General features: G+C 49.3%; 2 non-coding genes and 1 pseudogene across 2 annotated transcripts; all 3 read right to left on the bottom strand.

Moving 5' to 3' along the window:
* Positions 1-836: 836 nt before the first annotated feature.
* Positions 837-4,171, bottom strand: LOC128279902 (28S ribosomal RNA). The gene has a single exon (XR_008270092.1). It is a non-coding gene; the product is annotated as a 28S ribosomal RNA (ribosomal RNA).
* Positions 4,172-4,360: 189 nt separating this feature from the next.
* LOC128279976 (5.8S ribosomal RNA) lies at positions 4,361-4,516 on the bottom strand. The gene has a single exon (XR_008270160.1). It is a non-coding gene; the product is annotated as a 5.8S ribosomal RNA (ribosomal RNA).
* Positions 4,517-14,261: 9,745 nt separating this feature from the next.
* The window catches only part of LOC128279901 (28S ribosomal RNA), a 3,101-nt pseudogene continuing 2,561 nt past the window's right edge, over positions 14,262-14,801 (bottom strand).

Here is a 14,801-nt window from a genome sequence, read left to right as displayed (position 1 = left end):
ACGTCCGAGCATGCGATGAGCATGGGCAGTGCCCTAGATAACCCCTGGCTGCTCAATTTCACTTCCCCCCTAAAAAGCTAAAAAAAATTAGTCAATGTACTACCAGTCGACATTCATGTGTCTGAAACAGGGACAGGTTCCAGATGTCTGAAACAGGGGTACTTTTTTCAGCCAAACGCTCTCGTACATCTGAGTCACCAAGGTGCCGATGTTGCCCGATGACCTGCATCACGGGATGGCCTACGTTACGAATGTTGCCCGAGGCTCCCGTACATGCCTAAAATGGGGGTAGTTTTTTTTTACGCCACTTACACTTAGTATTTTCAATTGAAAATTTTTTCTGTTGGCCCAAAAGAAATACAAGAAGCCGAATGAAATATGGCATGATGGCATGGCAGAAAATTGAACAAGTGCCCGGGCCACCAATAGTTGGGAGCTGGCACTCGCACCACCACGGCCCCCGTTGTGCCATGTTTCCCGAGGGGGAGGCACGACCAAGTGTTTAACCTAGAAATTTTTTCTGTTGGCCCAAAACAAATATAAGAAGTATGGCATTGCATGGCATGGCATGGCACGGCATGGTACGGCACGGCAGAAAATTGAACAAGTGCCCGGACCGCCAACACTTGGGAGCTCACACCCGCAAAACCATGGCCTCCGTTGTGCCATGTTTCGCGAGGGGGCGGCACGGCCAAGTGTTTAATTTGTGCCATGTTTCGCGAGGGGGCGGCACGGCCAAGTGTTTAACTAACTCCTTACACTAAGTCCCCCACTTAGGGACCCCAGGGTCGGGACGCAAAAGAACAAGGGTGGATCGGAAGGGAGATGGGGGAGGGACGAATCGAAGCGACAAAGGGCTGAATCTCAGTGGATCGTGGCAGCAAGGACACTCTGCCACTTACAATACCCCGTCGTGTATTTAAGTCGTGTGCAAAGGATTCTACCCGTCGCTCGGTGGGAATTACACTCTAAGGATGCGCCCGCGACTTGTCCGCCGCAATCGCTGCACCTACGACACGTGCCCTTGGGCCAAAGGCCCCTACTGAGGGTCGGCAATTGGGCGACGGGCGCGTGCGTCACTTCTAGCCCAGATTCTAACTTAGAGGCGTTTAGTGATAATCCACCGCACGGTAGCTTCACGCCATTGGGTTTTCAACCAAGCGCGATGACCAATTATGCGAATCAACGGTTCCTCTCGTACTAGGTTGAATTACTATTGCGACGCGGCCATCAGTAGGGTAAAACTAACCTATCTCACGACGGTCTAAACCCAGCTCACGTTCCCTATTGGTGGGTGAACAATCCAACACTTGGTGAATTCTACTTCACAATGATAGGAAGAGCTAACATCAAGGATCAAAAAGCAACGTCGCTTATGAACGCTATCGCCACAAGCCGCTTATCCTCGTGGTAACTTTTCCGACACCTCTAGCTTCAAATTTCAAGGTTTAAAAGATCGATAGGCCACGCTTTCATGGTTTGTATTCGTACTGGAAATCAGAATCAAACTATCTTTTACCCTTTTGTTCCATACGAGATTTCTGTTCTCGTTGAGCTTATCTTAGCACACCTACGTTATCTTTTAACAGATGTGCCGCCCCATCCAAACTCCCCACCTGACATTGTCTTTTGCCCGAATCGACAGGCCGAATGCCGACCTTGGGTCCAAAAAGAGGGGCTGTGCCCCACCTCTGATTCACGGAATAAGTAAAATAACGATTAAAGTAGTGGTATTTCAATTTCCCCGAAGAGCTCCCACTTATCCTACACCTCTCAAGTCATTTCAAAAAGTTGAACTAGAGTCAAGCTCAACAGAGTCTTCTTTCCTCACGATTCTCGCCAAGCCCGCTCCTTTGGTCGTGGTTTCACCGGATAGTAGATGTGACAAGGGGAATCTCGTTAATCCATTCATGTGCGCCACTAATTAGATGACGAGGCATTTGGCTACCTTAAGAGAGTTATAGTTACTCCCGCCGCTTTACCCGCCGCTTGGTTGAATTTCTTCACTTTGACATTCAGAGATCGCGTAAATCACATTGCGTGAGCATCCGCAGGACCATCGCAATGCTTTGCTTTAATTAAATAATGGATTCCCTTGTCTGCATTTCGATTCGAAGTCGATTGTTCGTCGCCTCGGAAGGCTCCTCAAGGAGCCGCTCCTGCATCATCCCTCGGCCGAGACTTCGGGACCCACTCTCACCGCGAAAGCGCTCGAGTAGTGCAATCAAGGTCGACGGTTTGGGACTGGACCCCATGCCCACCCTCGAGCCAATCTTTTTCCCGAGGTTACGGATCCATTTTGCCGACTTCCCTTGCCTACATTGTTCCATTGACCGTAGGTCGCCCCCTTGGAGACTGATGCGATTATGAGTACGACCGCACGGACGGCACTCGGTCCTCTAGATTTTCAAGGGTCACAAGGCAGACTAGACACCACGAGACGTCGTTGTTCTTCCCATTGGACCCTACCTCCTACCGAGTCGCTTCCAAGGTGGCGGTGTTAAACAAAAAGATAACTCTTCCCGAGGCCCCGCCGACGCCTCCAGACTCCCTAACATTGCCGTTAGGCGCCAAGGTCCTTGCTCATGAATTTTAACTCAATTCTCTTTCGAAGCTCGCGCTGAACGCACTATCAGACGGGCTTTCCCCTTCTCTTAGGATCGACTAACCCATGTGCAAGTGCCATTCACATGGAACCATTCCCCCCTTCAGTCTTCAAAGTTTTCATTTGAATATTTGCTACAACCACCAAGATCTCAGACCGATTTGTCGCTCGCTGGCTTGCCATACTGGTTTTATAAGGTGACCGCAACGCCTTCCTATTTATCGGGGCCTGGCTCTTACCCCGACGGCCGGGTATAGGTCGCGCACTTAAGCGCCATCCATTTTCGGGGCTAGTTGATTCAAGCAGTGAGTTGTTACACACTCCTTAGTAAATTTCGACTTCTATGACCACCGCCCTCATTGCCTTAATCAACCAACACCCTTTGTGGGTTCTAGGTTAGCGCAGTTGGGTCATCAGAAACTCGGCTTCGGGTTCATCCCAAGATCGCCAGCTCGCTTAGCAAAATGGCCCACTTGGGGCTCCTGATTCTCGGGCCCACCAACGAAGCGTACCAGATCTTGCCCTACCTATTTAAAGCTTGAGAATAGGTCGGGCGTTGCCAGCCCCGATGCCTCTAATCATTGGCTTTACCCGATAGAACTCGTTAAGGGATCCAGCTATCCCGAGGAAACTTGGAGGAACCAGCTATTAGACGGTTCAATTAGTCTTTCGCCCCTATACCCAAGTCGATAAACGATTTGCACGTCAAGATCGCGGGCCTCCACCAGAGTTTCCTCTGCTTCCCCCACCTGCATAGTTCACCATCTTTCGGTCCCGACAGCATGCTCTCACCGAACCCTTCTCGTAATATCAAGGTCGGTTGGCGGTGCACCCGTGAGGATCCCGCCAATCAGCCTTCCTTAGGCCTTACGGGTTTTCTAGCCCGTTGACTCGCACTCATGTCAGAATCCTTTGTCCGTGTTTCAAGACGGGCCGAATGGAGAGCCCGCAGGCCGACGCCCAAAGCACGTACGTACCGAAGCATGCCGAGACGGCGCGTGCTGGATCCCATGATCGAGGCGACGACGTATCCACAGGTGTATCAAAGGCCCAGGTTTGGGCCGCCGCCACAATTAGCGTCGGTCCACGCCCCGAGTCGATTGGCAGAACGGCTATCGCCGTTCTCCATCCGACCTGGGCGCATCACCAGCCCCCATCTGTTTCCCTCCCGAGAATTTCAAGCACTCTTTGACTCTCTTTTCAAAGTCCTTTTCATCTTTCCCTCGCGGTACTTGTTCGCTATCGGTCTCTCGTCATTATTTAGCCTTGATTTAAATTTACCGCCCGATTAGGGTCAGATTCCCAAACAACCCGACTCAGAGGCGCCTCGTGGTGTGACAAGGTCCGCACGATGGGGCTCTCACCTCTCCGGTGCCTGCTCGAGGGACTTCGCCCGTCCGCCACCGAGGACGCTTCTCCAGACTACAATTCAACACCGGTGGTGCCCGATTCTCAAGTCGGGCTTTTCCCGATTCGCCGCCTTTACTAGGGAATCTCGTAAGTTTCTTTTCCTCCGCTTATTGATATGGTTAAACTCAAGGGGTAATCCACCGAAAGGGTTTAAGGGTCTTGATCGACGAACGCGCACAACTCTGAACGAGGTTGCTTACAGTATTACCACCGATCGTCGAGACAATTATGTCGTCGAGGACTCGAATTTAGGCCAACTGCTGGCTGTGACCGCACGGGAGGCCAATTTTTTCCCTGGTCCAACCGAGTCCCGAGGGATCGAGGTTAGATGGGGGCGACGATGCGTGACACCTAGGCAGACATGCCCTCGGCCTAATGGCTTGGGGCGCAACTTGCGTTCAAAGACTCGATGGTTCACGGGATTCTGCATTTCACACCAAGTATCGCATTTCGCTAAGTTCTTCATCGATGCGAGAGCCGAGATATCCGTTGCCGAGAGTCGTTCTATATAATTTGTGACAAAAGAAAAACATCACTGAAGCACTGACACCGCGAACGGCCAACAACACACCAAACGAATGTATTGAGAGGGGAGCGGAAGGAACAATGAAACTTGATCGAGCCAACAACACACCAAACGAGAACTACGAGGGACAAAATCCCATTGGGACTTGATCGAGCCAAGACCAAGCCTACAAACTCAACTTATGCCCTCCAGTGAGTCGTTGCCGTCAAAGGAACTTGGTACTGGGGTCAAGGGAAGCTTCGAATGCAAGCAAGGCCTTGGCAAGGCCAAGGCACTGATGGGTTGCCGACTTGGGAGGCACAAGGCGTCCGTAACATGACGGGGGAGAATGGGCAAGCCAAGCTCGAGCCCATAGCAATGTATAAGCCGCCCCAAGAGATCTTTGCCCGATATAAGGAACCTGGTCTTGGAGTCATTGGCTACATTTCTATGGGCACGGGCTTGACCGGCCAGAAAATCATTACCCCAGCCACTAGCGCCGGTGGTTGACCCACCACCGTTGGTGAGTCATTGCGGGACTATCCGACCCCTGTGGGGGCTGCGGACGCACCCCACCTTGGGTTCGAGGGGGGCCACGTCGGGGGCCGCGGATCTCTACCCCTTAAAGAGCTAAAAAACTTCGTCAATCTGCTACCAGGCAACATTCTTTTTTTTTAACATAAAAGACCACAAGGGTCAACTCATATTATTACATAACATCACCAATTACAGCTTCATGGATATCCGACGGATAATCCATATAAAAAAAACAGTTGTTACCTTCACTATACATATTTTTACAAAGTAAATGGGCAACATTATTGCAAGACCGAACGGTCCAAATTAACTAGGCTGAAAGAAAGAAATTAAAATCTGCTATACAATCCTTAATACGGGTGCCTATATTTGTGACGTCATTGGCTATATTACTTAGCCTGTTGACCATTCCAACATGGTCCGTCTCAAAAAGAACATGGCCATTTATTTTTAATTTATGCGCCGCTTTAATACTTTCTTCGAAGGCCACACATTTAGCCTTTTCCATCGACAACCTTCCCTCTTTAAACCCCCCACCGCCTACTAAAACAAAGCCCTCTTCATCTCTTATGGTCGTCCCATACCTGATTCTGTTTTCGCCCACTGTAGCATAAAAATTTATTTTAATGAAGCCCTTTGGAGGTTTAACCCACTGTTTCTCCAGGCCAGTGTGTGAAATTAAAGGACCATTCACCATGTTACAAATTTGAAATTCCTTATTCAGATTGCTTGCTCTTTCCCATATTACTTGAGCCTCCTCTTCTTTTCCCCTAAAAACGTAATTATTTCTATTATTCCAGCAGTTCCATAATATTTCATTAAGTCAGCCATAGCCCTCTTGTCAAGGACACGCATCATGTCTTCCAACCAATCAATGCAATGGTCATATTTCTTTGTGATAAAGCTCCTGGACCATCCCCCTATCGAGAGAACTGCACTCAATGTTGGGCAGTCTTTTAAAGCATGTAACACCATTTCTGTCTTGGCTCCACATCTCGGACATCCCTTGTCAAAGCCCTATCTGATGGAAGCTATTTTACTGTTAGTTGGGAGAATTTCGTGTCCCACACGCCAAGTAAAAACCCGTATCTTCGGTAAAATATCAAGCTTCTATAGTGCTTTCCAAAAAAACCTATGTGGGCCATATCCCATCTTTTTTAACAGCAGCCAAGAATAAGCAGACTTTGAGGTATAACATCCATGCGGATTATGGAACCATATTATTCTATCGTCATGGTCTATTCTCCCAATGGGGAGGTTGCAAATTTTATCCCCCAATCCCGCCCATACAACTTAAAGATTTTATCCCTATTCCACTTCTCGATCCTTATTCCATAGGTCCGACACTCTTCTATCATTCAGTCAAGCAAATCCATATTAAGAGCTCCACCGCTTAATCCTTCCATCCCCAGCTTATCACTCTTATATTTATCTTATTTCCATTTCCTACTTGCCACCAATCCATTTCGAGGGTATTTGTTGCTACCGCAATGCTAGTCCACGTAAAAGATGCTTTATCAACCTTCTTGGAGTTGAATATGTTGCCATCAGGGAAATACTTAGACGACAACACTTTATAGCAAAGTGTGTCTTTGTTATTAATAAGCCTCCAGACTTGCCTCCCCAGTAGAGCCAAGTTAAACAGTCTGATGTCCCTTATGCCAATTCCACCCATTCCTTTCGGGTGACACAATGTTTTCCATGGAAGCATCATCCAAAATCTGCCTTTATCTTTGCCCGCCTACCATGCTCGCTTTCGACTTGGATTGTATGTCATCCAAAGACACCTCTAGGAGCCTTAAAGATCGACAAAGCATATGTTGGTATGGATTAAAGAACGCTTTTGAAGACTTTCTTACCACCAGATGAAATGAGCCTCTTGGTCCAAATTGCTTAATCTGCATGATGACTTTTGTTAATTTTCTCTGAAAGCCACTCTTTTCTTTTTCCAATAGGAAGTGGAAGGCCGAGATAGTTATCCACTTCTCAACCACCTTCATGCCAAGAATTTCACCAAATTGTGTCTCTGTTCCACGGGAGTATTAGGACTAAAAAGAACCATAGATTTTTCATAATTAATTTCTTGTCTGAAACATTAGCAAAAACCTTCAAGATATGGCTAAGACAGTAATATCACTTTGCTTATTTTTAACAAACAAGAGAGCATCACAAGAAAAAACAAGTGGTTAACTCTAGGTCCTTTAATACTAGCCCTAATTCCTTGTAATGATTTTTTATCCTGAGCCTGAATCATCATCCTTGACAAGACTTCCATACAGAAAAGAAACAGATAAGGGGATAAAGGATCTCCTTGACGGAGACCCCTCTCGGGAATAATAATGTCCGATAACAAATTATTTCACTTAACAAAATATCTTACCGACCGAACGCAACACATAATTTTGTCTATCCACTGCTTAGCAAACCCCATTTTCTTCATTACCTTCTCGATAAAATCCCACTCCACTCGGTCATATGCTTTACTCATATCAATCTTGATTGCTATCCTTTTATTTGGGCCATTTTTGGAGCTCTGAATGTAATGTAGGAGTTCATGTGCGATTAAGATATTAGCATGTATCATCCTTCCTGGTACGAAAGCGCTTTGATTCTGACTAATACATCCCGGGAGGGCAACTTTAAACCGATTAGCCAAGACCTTTGAAATAATCTTGTAAATAAATCTACATAAACTAATGGGACGATCGTTAGTAATTTCACATGGATCACGAATTTTCGGAATTAATATAATCATTGTCTTATTAATATCAGCGATGTCATTTTTTCCCTTAAGAATGTCCAGACATAATTGAACAGTTTCATTTCCAACAATCTCCCAATGATTTTTGAAAAAACTTCCCGATAGACCATCAACCCCCGGAGCTTTGTGAGGGTTCATTTGTTTAATATCTTGGAGAACTTCATTTTCTGTGTAGTCCATCGTAAGCCACTCATTTATCTCTGTAGTAACACATTCCTGAATGTACTCCATATCATGGTTTTCAACATTCTGACCATTTGACCGAAAGAGCCTCCAAAAGTAATTTTTAGCCACATTGCTGATATCTATACTATCAGTTACCCACGTCCCATCCTCATTCTTAAGCTTCTCAATGGTATTTTTCTTTAATCGACCCGTAGCTCTAGCATGAAAATATCTCGTATTCCTATCCCCATCTCTTAACCATTGAGACCTTGACCTTTGAGCCCAGTGCTTTTCTTCCCTGGCATAAAGTTGGCTAAGTCTTCTCCTCATCTCCCTTAAAATGATCGCACTATCGTCCCTTGTTTTGGAATTGATGGCCCGGTCAATTTTATTTTCCAACTTCCGCATATCATTCTTCATTTTCCCATATCTATCCCTCTGCCACTGGCCCAGGACTCCCCGAATCTTCTCTAACTTGTTAACATAATTTGTAGCTTCCCGGTTCCACTCACTGCTAATAACACTTCTTGCCTTACTATCCGTAGCCCAACATTCTTCAAATCTGAAGCATAATCTTTGGTCTCTAGGGTACTCCTTAGGCTTACTGCCCCACATGTCCCATATGATCGCATCATGATCAGACTGTGTTTGCCGCACCACCTTAGAGGTCATAAAGGGATATTTCTCAATCATAGATACCGAGGTAACAAACCTATCTAACCTTTCTTTTATCATGTTCCCCCCGCTTCTGTTGTTGACCCAAGTAAACCACCCTCTAACAGGTTTAATATCCACAAGAGCTAAATTGTCTAGGACATCTTTAAATTCATCTATATGTACCCTCACCTTCTTTCGCCCTCCATCTTTTTTAGCTTCATTCAGGATAGCATTAAAGTCCCCCCCAACCACCCAATCCTCCCTCACCAAGCCACCTACCTTTTCCAACATTTCCCAAGAATTGCTTCTTAAATTTGGATTCGCATGCCCGTAAAATCCAGTTACACGGATGTTATTATGATTTTTCAACCGAACCAGGGAAACAATGTGATGCTTAGAGAAACTTTGAATGGTAACATCTATTCCTTCCTCCCACATTAACGCAAGACCGCCGCTACGTCCTTCCGAGTTCATGCTAAACCACTCTGCATCCTGCATCTATTTTGAACCCGACTGTACTCATTTGCACTCATCTTTGTTTCGTTCAGGAAAACAATATCAGGTTTATAAGCAGCCAGTAATTGCTTTAGCTCTCTGATAGTCGCGGTATTCCCCAAACCCCAACAATTCCAACAAAGAAACTTCATGGCATGAAGAAACCCCAGACCAAGCCACAACCGAATCAAAAACTGGGACAAGAGAAAAGGATAACGAAACACTCCACCGGACAGAAATCAAACCAGCCAACAGAGTCTGCAAAATAAAGACACCATACAAAAGAAAGCGAAGCGCTGTACCAATCCAACACAATACCCAAAAGAGAACCTCAAAACCTAACAAAAACACCTTTCGATAAACACCAACCCTCATGCTTCAAGATAGAAAGAAACATGCAAGAAATCGAAACCCGAAGCAGGAAACTACAGTCAAGAGATACCCAAGAGATTAACAACAACTTACACAAAATTTGAAGAAAACTAAGATAACCGAGTAACAATACAAAAAACGAATATTGTAAACAAAATTCCTGTTACAGCAAGATTAACCCTACAATGAGAATATCTTGAAACAAGTCAAAAGAAGACTCTACCATGAATGTTATCCATGCAAAAAGAATCCGAACCATTAATGGCGATCATGAAAAAGATTCAAAAAACCATGCACGATATGTACAAACCCCATGCACCCTTACGAAAGAAAAAGAGGAATAAAAAAGACCACAAGAAAACGACAGAACCTCGGCAAGCCCAATAAACGATTTCGTCAAAACCGTACATGCAAGCCAATCAAACACAAACGAAAGGGTGTAAAACGAAACCCTTAACCCATGCAGAAACGACTAAAAAGAACGTAGAGAAGTCAACTTCACCGCCGCTTTTCTAGTCCACCGTGGGACCCGCCACAAAGCTATCAGCGACTTATCCTGAAACAACAAGCACAACACCCGAAAAAATGAAAACGCACCCAAAGAACACCAAGAACTGAAAGAAAAAAAACAAAAAAAGGACAAGAATCACCGTGAAGATCACTCGAAAGCACTGCAAGAACGTCTTATCCAAGCGTTTATCAAATAGGGTCTGACTATGCTAGAGAGAGAGCGTGACGAACCCCGAGTGTATTGCCCGTACTCCTCAATAATCCCGCCACCACTAACCCCGAAAAGAAACACGGAACCCTTTCACAATCCCAACAACAATCTTACAAGCTTTAAAATCATGATAACTCGGCCAGTCAAAGTAGGGTCAGAACATGCAACACCTATGAAAACAACCAATCACCCGCAGGTCGCAACCACCACTTCAAACCCCAGCACCACCGCCAACCGGGGCACCCCACAAACCCCTAAACTGCCATAAAATTCAAAAGAATAATAGGCAGACTCACAAAACGAAAAGCAAGAAGAGAAATCGCCCAAATCCTGGAGAAAAAACAAAAACACGCTACACTGCTACCAGGCGACGCTACCAGGCAACATTCGTATGTCTGAAACGGGGACACCTTTCCTTAGCCCGCATATCCGAGGCACCATGGTGCCCCTCATCGCCGAGGCACCCGCACATCCAACGCCCTAGGTTGCCGATGGTGTCCGAGGCTCCGACATCCAAGCACCAAGGTGCCAATCTTTGCCGAGGCTCTCAAGACATCTAAGGCACCAAGGTGCCGATAGTGCCCAAGGCTCCCGTACGACTAAGGTCCTAGGTTGCCGATGGTGTCTGAGGCTCCCGCACATCCAAGTACCAAGGTGTCGATGGTGCCCGAGGTTCTCGCACGATCAAGGCCTAAGTTACCAATGGTGCCCGAGGCTCCCGCAGGACCAGGGGCCTAGGTTGCAGATGGTGCCCGAGGCTCCCACACGACCAAGGGCCTAGGTTGCCGATGGTGTCCGAGGCTCCCGGACATCCAAGCACCAAGGTGCCGATGGTGGCCGAGGCTCCCGTACGACCAAGGGCCTAGGTTGCTGATGGTGCCCAAGGCTCTTGCATGACCAGGGGCCAAGGTTACCGATGGTGCCCGAGGCTTCCGGACGACCAAGGGCCTAGGTTGCCGATAGTGTCTGAGGCTCCCGCACATCCAAGCACCAAGGTGCCGATGGTGCCCGAGGCTCCCGCACGACCAAGGGCTAAGGTACCGATGGTGCCCGAGGCTCTCGCACGACCAAGGGCCTAGGTTGCCGATGGTGCCCGAGGCTCCGTCACGACCAGAGGCCTAGGTTGCCGATGGTGCCCGAGGCTCCCGCACGACCAAGGGCCTAGGTTGCCGATGGTGCCCGAGACTCCCGCACGACCAAGGGCCAAGGTACCGATGGTGCCCAAGGCTCTCGCACGACCAAGGGCCTAGGTTGCCGATGGTACCAAGGCTTTCACACGACCAGGGGCCTAGGTTGTCGCTGGTGCCCGAAGCTCCCGCACGACCAAGGGCCTTGGTTGCCGATGGTGCCCAAGGCTCCTACATGACTAAGGGCCTAGGTTGCTGATGGTGCCCGAGGCTCCAGCACGACTAAGGGCCTAGGATGCCGATGGTGCCCGAGGCTCCTGCACATCTAAGCACCAAGATGCCGATGGTGCCCGAGGCTCCCGCACGACCAAGGGCCAAGGTACCGATGGTGCCCGAGGCTCTCGCACGACCAAGGGCCTAGGTTGCCAATGGTGCCCGAGGCTCTCGCACGACCAGTGGCCTAGGTTGCCGATGGTGGCCAAAGCTCCCGTACGACCAAAGGCCTAGGTGCCGATAGTGCCCGAGGCACCTGCACGACAAAGGGCCTAGGTGCCAATGGTACCCGAGGCTCCCGCACGACCAAAGGCCTAGGTTGCCGATGGTACCGAGGCTCTCGCACGACCAGGGGCCTAGGTTGCCGCTGGTACCCGAAGCTCCCGCACGACCAAGGGCCTAGGTTGCCGATGGTGTCTGAGGCTCTCTAACGACCAAGGGCCTAGGTGCCGATGGTGGCCGAGGCTCCCGCACGACGAAGGGCCTAGGTTGCCAATGGTGCCCGAGGCTCCCGTATGACCAGGGGCCTAGGTTGCCGATAGTGCCCGAGGCTCCCGTACGACCTAGGGCCTAGGTTGCTGATGATGCCCGAGGCTTCTGCACATCCAAGCACCAAGGCTCCCACACGACCAAGTGCCAAGGTGCCGATGGAGCCCGAGGCTCCCGCACGACCAAGGGCCTAGGTGCCGATGGTGCCCGAGGCTCCCGCACGACCAAGGGCCTAGGTTGGCGATGGTACCGAGGCTCTCGCACAACCAGGGGCCTAGGTTACCGATGGTGCCCGATGCTCCCGTACGACCAAGGGCCTAGGTTACCGATGGTGACCGAGGCTCCTGCACATCCAAGCATCAAGGTGCCGATGGTGCCCGAGGCTCCCGCACGACCAAGGGGCTAGGTGCCGATGGTGCCTGAGGCTCCTGCACGACCGACGTCCTAGGTTGCCGATGGCGTCCAAGGCTTCAGCACGTCCAGGCAGCAATATGCCGATGCTCCCGTAATATCGACGTCCTAGTTTACCAAGGGTACCTGATGCTCCGGCACGACCAAGGGCCCAGGTTGCCGAAGGCTCTTGTTCTAAAAGTGGAGGGACTAGGATAATTCAAAAAGGGAGGGACCGAGATAACTTGTAGCATCGTTTTTGATATTCCGGGATGGCTCGACGGAGCACCGTCGGGATGGCTCACCGAAGCACTGCCAGAATAGATCGCCGGAGCACTGCCGGAAACCTAATCGGTGATGAGGTGCACCGACGTCTGGGCATGAAATGGGCGTGGGCAGTGCCCTGGACAACCCCTGGTCGCCTCAATATCACCTCCCCCCTAAAGAGCTAAAAAAACTTGGTCAATGTGCTACCAAAGACATTCATGTGTGCAAAGCAACAGACACTTTATGGTGCCGACGCTTCGCACTCAACGGGGCCCAAAATTAGCTTTGGTGCTCGACCCTCCCGCACATTCGATGCACCAAGGTGCCAATGCTGCCCGATGCTCCGACACATCAAAGGGGCCGGTAGTGCCTGATGGCCTCGTACCACGGGATGGCACACGCTGCCGATAGTGTACGAGGCTACCGCACGACTGGGGTCCAAAGGTGCCGGAGGCTCTTGTTGCAAAAGGGGAGGGACATGGACGATTCATTCATTGTTGGGTACCGGACATGCAACGGTATCCGAATCCTACCTTTGGAACGATTCATTCATTATTGGGTACCGAACATGTAACAGTGTCTGAATTCTACCTTTTGGGATTGGGGAGGGACTCGTTGCGCCATTTTGTATATCCCGAGATGGCTCACCGAATCATCACTGGGATGGATCGTCGTAGCACCGCCGAAAAACTAATCGGTGGTGGGGGGCACTGACATCCGGGCATGCGATGGGCATGGGCAGTACCCTGGATAACCCCTGGCTGCTCAATATCACTTCACCCCTAAAAAGCTAAAAAAACTTGGTCAATGTGCTACCAGTCGGCATTCATGTGTTTGAAACGGGGACAGGTTCCAAATGTCTGAAATAGGGACACTTTCTTTAGCCCAACGCTCCTGCACATCGGAGGCACCAAGGTGCCGATGTTGCCCGATGACCCGCACCACGGGATGGCCTACGTTGCGGATGTTGCCCGAGGCTCCCGTACATGCCTGAAATGGGGGCAGTTTTTTTTTACGCCACTTACACTTAGTATTTTTAATTAAAATTTTTTTCTGTTGGCCCAAAAGAAATACAAGAAGCCGAATGAAATATAGCATGATGGTACGGTAGAAAATTGAACAAGTGCCCGGGCCGCCAACAGTTGGGAGCTCACACTCGCACCACCACGGCCCCCGTTGTGTCATGTTTCCCTAGGGGGCGGCACGGCCAAGTGTTTAACTTAGAAATTTTTCTGTTGGCCCAAAACAAATACAAGAAGTATGGCATGGCATGGCATGGCATGGCACGGCACGGCAAAAAATTGAACAAGTGCCCGGACCACCAACACTTGGGAGCTCGCACATACCACCATAGCCCCACAGTGCCATGTTTCCGAGGGGCAGCGACCAAGTGTTTAACTAACTCCTTACACTAAGTCCCCCACTTGGGGACCCTGTGTCGGGGCGTGTAAAAGAATAAGGGTGGATCGGAAGGAGATGGGGAGGGATTTAATCGGGCGACAAAGGGTCAATCTCGGTGGGCCGTGGCAAGAAGGCCACTCGCCACTTACAATACCCGTCACAGATTTAAGTCGTGCAAAGGATTCTACCCACCGGCCGCTGAGAATTACGCTCTAAGGAGGCGTTTGTAACTTGTCCACCGCGGTCCTGCACCTCGATCGTGCCCTTGGGGCCAAAGGCCCCGATCGAGGCTCGGCAATCGGGCGATGGGCGCGTCGGCCGCTTCTAGCGGATTCGACTTAGAGGTGTTCAATCGTAATTCTAGCACACGGTAGCTTCACGCCATCGGCTTTTCAATCAAGCGCGATGACCAATTGTGCGAATCAACTTCCTCTCGTACTTAGGTTGAATTACTATTGCGATGCGACCATCGGAGGGTAAACTAACCTGTCTCACGATGGTCTAAACCCACCACATTCCCTATTGGTGGGTGAACAATCCAACACTTGGTGAATTCTGCTTCATAATGATAGGAAGAGCCGACATCGAAGGATCAAAAAGTAACGTCGCTATGAACGCTTGGCTGC

Source organism: Gossypium arboreum, chromosome 8, assembly GCF_025698485.1.
Source record: "Gossypium arboreum isolate Shixiya-1 chromosome 8, ASM2569848v2, whole genome shotgun sequence".
Classification (NCBI taxonomy): Eukaryota; Viridiplantae; Streptophyta; class Magnoliopsida; order Malvales; family Malvaceae; genus Gossypium; species Gossypium arboreum.
The sequence above is the reverse complement of the archived record's forward strand: the minus strand, read 5'-3'. Positions and strand labels throughout refer to the sequence as shown.